Source organism: Phragmites australis, chromosome 20 (assembly GCF_958298935.1).
Source record: "Phragmites australis chromosome 20, lpPhrAust1.1, whole genome shotgun sequence".
Taxonomy (NCBI): domain Eukaryota; kingdom Viridiplantae; phylum Streptophyta; class Magnoliopsida; order Poales; family Poaceae; genus Phragmites; species Phragmites australis.
This window is the reverse complement of record NC_084940.1, coordinates 103,372-111,326: the sequence shown is the minus strand read 5'-3', so window position 1 is coordinate 111,326 and position 7,955 is coordinate 103,372.

The following is a 7,955-nucleotide window of genomic DNA, read 5'->3' as shown; positions in this document are numbered from 1 at the left end:
ATTTCTTTAGTGTTTTTCCAAGCAAGACACATGCCTCAAGATCTGCAAATAATGGCAAAGACTTGCAAACATTAGTCCAATAAAGCACACCTGAGGTCAAACACTTGGCACTTTCAGCAACCAACTTGAGTGAATTTCCAAAACATGTTAAACGATCAAATCAAAGAACATATTGGGCCTATTGGACCTAATCCATTATAGATTCCAAGATGTCAGACACGTAAGAGTCAGAGCTTGTCACAACCTAAGCACATGCTAAAATATGTGGCAAGCAGAATAACAAGATCTGCTGCTCGGCTATAGCTTCTTCCCTAAAAGTATTCCTACCACATGTACCAAATAATGTCGAGACAGAACATTTTGACTTAGCAACATAAAAGTGGACTTGTTTTAGAAAAACAATCCCTCCACAAAATTTTGAAATCACCAATTACGTGCACTTAGGCCTGTCACTTTTCTCAAGAGCAATTCTGGATCTCAAATATCAAACAATACAAGCAAGGGCATATTGTGAATAAGCATACACGCAGCCTAAGACTAAGCTGTAGATGTTTAGATCTTCTAACCACAAAACAAATACGTTTAAAAGGCAAAAAAAAAAAAACTCAAAACAGCCATAAAGGATATAATCTCACCCACACTACTCAAATGGGGTGCTAGATAATGACCAAAACACTCGTTGCATGACATGACCAAAAACTTGTCCCACGTACGTCCTCATTCACAATTGGCCAATGATATTTCATCCCTCCACGGCAGATGGCGCATTAGATAAACCAATAGTTTGAGATCTTACGACTAATTTTGGTCTGGAAGCTAACCGCATAACATATTATGACACAAAACAATAATAGAAATACTAGATTTAGTTTGCTTGTCGCATGTCGGCATATGCAGAGACTCACCAAGGTGATTTGTAGGCTCATCAAGCAAAAGGATGGTGGGATTCATGAACAGGACTCTTGCCAATGCAAGGCAATTCTGATCCGCCAACCACCTGAAAAATCCCGAGTGTTGTTTGCCTGCATCGTCTTGTTAAAACCCAATCCAAACAAAATCTCAGCAGCAGGATCGACCTCCGATGAACCCAATCCGCCTCACCTTTTTGATCTGATGAGGAGAGCAGAGGATGCTTTGCGTCGCTGTCCATCCATCCGTCCATCGTCCTTGCAATTCTCTTCTCTCCACCATGAATGTCAGTGGCGTAAGTATGCATGAATTGGGATTTTTCAAAATTCGACGGTTTTTCTGTGCGTACGTAAGTACGATCTTGTACCAAGAAAACAGGCCAACTGTACGTTCAAAGTACATACTTATTGCGTACGTACACTAAGTGCGACAATTCCCATATATTGCCTGTCTCCAAGTACGTACGTACGCACCTTTCAACAGAAATAATATTGCTTAAACTGTTCGATGCATGCATGTCACAAAACATATATTATACATTTATGTCCTTCAATTGCCTTTCAAAAATGTCTAAAGTGGTAGCTTAATTTTTCTCTTGGACAGAGAATTATATAACTAGCTAGTGTCACAAATTGAGATTTCTTTCCATACATGTGTTTTTTTGAACGATGGGTATATATGTTTTCTAGATCGAACAATAATCACCCGTCGGTACCCAAATCATCTTGCGGGGGCTGGGGCGGCGGCGTCTATCGTTGCGTCCCTCTCTCTCCCCCTTGTTTCTAGTTGTGATGGGGTTTTGGCTGATCCATGCAGGATTGGCTGCCCAATAGCTAGGGTGGTTCGTCTCTGCTGCAAATCTTGAAAGAACAAAGCCATTCAGAAATCATGCATCGATTATATTTCATTGAAGTGAGACCAATGTACACAGCCAAACGGACCATTACAAGATAAAGATACCACAGCAAACAACGATTCTCCCATCTAGTTCTAACACTACTGACCAAGAAACTGGCCGAGAGAAAGAATACAAAGACGAAGAGCAGCGCTCAAGCCCTCTCCGGACCCTTTAGCGAAAATGGCTCCATAACGTCATGATTATGATTTTGGTGATTAATGATAATATAATTATTTAGACTAACATGTTTATCAATAATATATGTTAGTAGGTCTCATAGATACAATATATGAAGAAGCCACTGCAATCGGGACAAAGTTTGAATGAATTAGAGAAGTCCTACGAGAAATAAACTCACTGGATGGTCTGGTATTCAGCGAGTTGAACTCACCGGAGTATATCTGACAAAAGAGGAGAGAGTGCTGAAGACCTCACCGGAAGGTCCGGTGATTAGCAAGTGTGCTCACTGGAGCAATTCTTCCAGAGAAAGGTACCGTGCTGAAGAATGAATGCTAAGCCTCATGGGATAGTCCGGTGATCAAAGCATGGCAACACCAGAGTGTTTCTGTCCAGAAGGTAAAATGGAACAACCCACCGAAAAGTCCGGTGATTAGAGGAAGATACACACCGGAGCATTTCCACCAGAGAAGGTTGCCGCAGTGGAAGATCGAAGATCAACACGACGGAAGGTCCGGTGATGAAGCAAGGCTACACCGGACAATGAACAGTGCAAGGAGGCAGAACGAAGTTCAAGATATCAGATAGTTCGATGATGAAGTGATGTGCACCGGATGCATACACCGGAACAATTTACACAGAAAGGATGCAGTTGGCTCAGATGCTAAGGGTATACTCATCAAAAAGTCCGGTGATGAAGAAGAAGTATACACCGGAGTGTCCGGTATTCACAGAGGCTTGAGTGGGGGTTCTAACATCTAGTTTGTGAGAGTGTACTCGCCGGTTGATTTGGTGTTAGTACTATTATTCTCATCGGATAATCCGGTGTTAACAACTTCTCTGAGCCGTTGGGTTAATGGCTAGTGCGCGGGTTTGAGGCTAGAAATACACATCCACTCAGTCATTTGAGGTTGCTAGAGTCCAGAGAAGTCCATAAACATTTGAGAAGACATCCAAGCCACCAAAGTGCTTAAAGTGATCATCCAAGGTGATTAAGCACAATATTAGTGAGTGATTAGTGCTTATAGGTCTAAAGAGAGTGTTGCTAGGTGTTTGTTATGTAGAGAGTGGATCAAGAAGTGATCCAACCTTGTACCAAGTGGTACGCCGATACCTTGGAGTCTTAGTGACTCGCCGGCAAGCTTGTTGACTCCTCCGACTTGGTGTGGAGCGGTGGCAAGACGATTGTGTGGGGACACGGAGACCCTTGCCTTTGTTGGCTCAAGCTCCGAAGTGATTACGGCGGCAAGAAACCAGAATAGAGGCTAGTGGTGAGGCCTTGCCTTGGTGGCTCATCCGGGGTGAGACCTTATCTTTGTGACTTGGTGGCTCAATAGCCGTGACCGGGTGCCGTCTGAGAGTATATTCTTAGTAGAGCTCTAACGTAGACTATGGGTGGTATTCATGCTATCGACACCACATGATAAATATTCTTGTGTCGAGTTTGCTCTCTCTACATTATTTACGTTTCCACATTTACATTCTTGTAATTTACCTTCTTAGATAGGTTGCAAGCGATTTAATCGGTAGAGTAAACACACTAGATAAACCTAGAGCAGATCTAGATAGAATTTGATATAGGTTTATCTTGTGTTGTTTTTGGATCCAAAATAGTTCTAAGTATCCTAATTTATCCCCCCTCTTAGGACGTGACCGATCCCTTCAATTGGTATCAGAGCTAGGGCTCACATCTAGCTCTACAATTTGTGTTAGAGCTTCACACCTTTCACAAGGTTTCACCAATTCAAATGGCATTTGAGCCTTAGTGTCATTATGATCGGTTAGGCTTCACCGACTAGTGAGTTGTGACGTTTAGGGTTGAGATGGATTCCCATAGTGCTCCACTTTTCAACGGCATAAACTTCCCCCGGTAAAAAATTCTAATGACTTATTATTTGCAAGCTCGACGGTTGGATGTTTGGAGAGTCACCGAGGAAGGGATGAGACCTCGTATCACCAATAAGGAGAGACAATTAGATGCATTGGTGAATAGTATCGTTTTATCATCTATATATGTTGATGCATTTAATCATGTTTATTCTCTCACCAATATACATGATATTTGTATTAGTCTTATTGAAATACATGAAGGCATAAAGGATGTGCACAATGAGAAATATCATATGTTTGTTACTAATCTCAATGGCATCAAGCATGTACCCCATGAAAGTGATAATGATATATATTCTTTCTTGTTAATGAGATTAATGAGTTAGGTTTGACGCTAATTGAAGATGATCAAGTGGTAAGAAGAATATTTCAAGCTCTTCTTTTTAAATACAAGTTGATAGTCTCCATCATCTACGATAATAATGACATCAAGAAGATGATTCCAAGTCAAATGCTCGGTAATATCACCGCCCATGAGATGACAATGAACATGGGGTGAAAGCTTCTTCATTATTCGACACTAAGAACCTTGCTCTAACAAGCAAACAAGATCAATGCCAATACATGAAGGCAAGGATAAAGAGATAAGAGTAAGAGTCAAGCTCAAGCGAAGATGATGGTGATCAAGATGAAGAGAGCTATAAAAAGGATGATCAATGCACATCAAGTGATGAAAAAGTTGATGCTAAGATGGTCAAGCTCTTCTCAAAGTTAGAGAAGAACATAAAGAGGATCAATAACAAGGTTGATCATCCTATCCCCATTGAAGATTTGGTCAAAACAATTGATCATATCAAGAAGGAGGAGAAGAAGAAGATCAAGAACAAGAGGAAGACAAGGGGAAGAGTCAAGGCGACGATGAAGAGTCAAGCTCAACTGATGAAAGGTTCATCATCCTTCCCTCTAATAAAACCTCTTCCTCAATGTCGTCATCACATAAGTCATCATCACACAAGTCATCTCACAAGTACCTTATAGCCAAAGGTATAGATAAAGATGTAAGTGATAATGAATCCGATGAGGATTTTTCTTCCTATGATGAACTCCTTCATTTGATTAATGAGCAACAAAGGGCCCTTAAGAAACAATCACAAGTGCTTAAGAAATTTAATGCACTTAATGACATTCATGCTACCTTTGTTTCTAATTATGAACAATTACCGAGCAAATTTAATTTGCTAAACAAGGAGCATTAAGAGCTTAAAACTAAATTTGAGTGCATTGAATCTCAAACTAAGGTCCATTTGAAGCAATCTACCTCTCTATTTAATTATAATTATAAGGTAGATGCTTTCACTTCTTGTGATGATTTAATTGATTTATCTAGCTCACCCTTTTGCAATGAGATTTGTGTTGAGAATGTTGTTATAGAATAATTTAACAACCTTATTGCACAAGAAAATGATGAGCTCAAGCAAGAAGTGGAGAAGCTCAAGGAGTTCTTGACGAGATTCAAGGACAAAGGACATGTGCAACTTCCTGAAGATAACTGTGCAATCATGGTGAAGAAGCTTGCGAAGGGGTCAACTGTGACATGTTTCAAATGCCATCAAGAAGGCTACAAGTCTTTTTAATGCAAACAAGTGAAGAAGGAGACTAAGGAGAAAAAGATGGTGAACCTCTCCAACAAGACCTTCAACCTCTACACCAAGTCCAACTACAAGAACAAGATCAAAAGCAACCATTACAAGCTTAAGAAGAAGAACAATGGCAAGGTGGTTGCACACATAGTTGGAAGAAAGGATTGGGGGTGGAACCAACCCATTTAGGTGCCCAAGAAAGTCATCAGTAACATGAAGGGGTCCCAATCAGTTTGGATTCCAAAGAAGACTTGATGCCTCGAAGCAGCTATGGTGATTTGGAGACTTGGCTCACAAGATGAAGTGAATGTTCAAGCAAAGAAGTCAAGTATACAAGTTTGGGCGCTTTGATGAAAATCATGATCATTGTATACCCAAATCCCCATTTAAAGGTAAAAGAGGTAAATGGTAGCTAGACTTATGTTCATGCATTTTTTTTTTGCTTCTAGCTTATTTGCCTCATCTAGGATTGCATATACTTATTTCAATTTATTGCAATGCCTAATGTAGGTTTTTATATGGTATGTTGCTTGTGTTTATCTCTAACTCATGAGCAAACTATATGGTTTATTAGCTGTAGGTTCTTTACATGGTACTAGTTTTACAATTTTGTATCATTTATGTGCCATGATTCAATCTATAGAATAAATTTCTATTATTATCAATAATAAGTGAATATATATCTCACAAGTATTCAACACTTGTATGCACGTATTTAGGAGAAGTATATACTATAGGTTGTGATTTTGAGACTAACATATGTTGCAAGTTGTATCTTTTGTAGTCTCATGAAACAATCAACATGTCCCCGGAGGTATGTAATACTCAAACGCTTTGATTGATATCATTGTCAAATCTTTAGTCATTTAAGCTACCTCCATGCATATTATAGCTTAAACTCCTATCTTGATATATTATCTAGTTATGCATATGTTTCCTTCTTATCATATGTATGCACATAATTAGGGAGAGTTTAGACTATATTATGTGAGTTTCATGAATTATGATCCATGTGGTTTTATAGCTTACAATTGATATCATTCATTTGTATTGATATCTTCACAATTGGTATCCTTTTATTGGATCATGATTTGTGAAGCTCTCTCCCATGTGCTCTAATATTTTTCTCTTGAGTTCAATATATGTTTATAGCTCTTTTTGGGAGATCGTTGACAAAAGTGGAGAAGTTTGATGACCAAAGCAAGATGAAAGCAAGATGAATAATGCGAGGAGATTGTAGCAACAAGCAAAACATCTAGGAATGCTGTAGTTGACAAAGGGGGAGAAGAAAAGATGCTAGGTGCCTAGCTTGACAAAAGATAAGCTTTTCCATAGGTCGTTCAAGGGAGATAGTGGCAACGGAGAAAGGGGAAGCCACAATAAAGGGGGACTAAGTGGTAAGAACATGCATCCAAGAAATGTGGTAAGACTTTATGCTTGTTTATGATCTTTACATTTGGTATCATTTATTATTTGTCACTTGCTTTGGTTGTGTTGTCATCAATCACAAAAATAGGGAGATTGTAGCGAAAATGGCCCCATTAGACCATGATTGTGATTTTGGTGATTAATGACAACATAATTATTGGCACTAACATTTTTGTCAAAAATATATGTTAGTAGATCTCATAGATACAGTACATAAAAAAGCCACCACAGTCAGGATAAAATTTGATTGAATTGGAGAAGTCCCAGGACAAATGAACTCACCAGATGGTCTGGTGTTCATGTGGTTAAACTCACCGAACCATATCTGACAAATGAGGAGAGAGGGATGAAGATCTCACCGGAAGGTCCGGTGATTAACAAGTGTGCTCACCAGAGCAATTCTTCCATAGAAGGGTGTCGTGCTGAAGAATGAAGGCTAAGCCTCACCAAATAGTCCGGTAAGCAAAGCATGGCAACACCAGAATGTTTCTATCCAGAAGGCAGAATGGAACAATCCACCGGATAGTCTGGTGATAAGTGGATGATACACACCAGAGCATTTCCACCAGAGAAGGTTGCAGCAGTAGAAGATCGAAGATCAACACGATGGAAGGTCCAGTGATGAAGCAAGGCTACACCGGACAATGAACAGTGCAAAGAGGCAGAACGAAGTTCAAGGCATCGGATAGTTCGGTGATGAAGTGATGTGTACTGAATGAGTACATCGGAGCAATTTACACAAAGAGGATGCAGTTGGCTCGGATGCTAAGGATATACTCACTGGAAAGTCCGGTGATGAAGAAGTATACACCAGAGTGTTCGGTGTTTATAGAGGCTTGAGTGGGGGTTCCAACGGCTTGTTTGTGACAGTGTACTCACCAGATAATCCGGTGTTAGTACTATTATTCTCATCGGATCATCTAGTGTTAACAACGTTTCTGAGTCGTTGGGTTAACAGCTAGTGCGCGGGTTTAAGGCTATAAATACCTATCCACCTAGTCATTTGAGGTTGCTGGAGTCCAGAGAAGTCCATAAACATCTGAGAAGACATCCAAGCCATCAAAGTGCTTAAA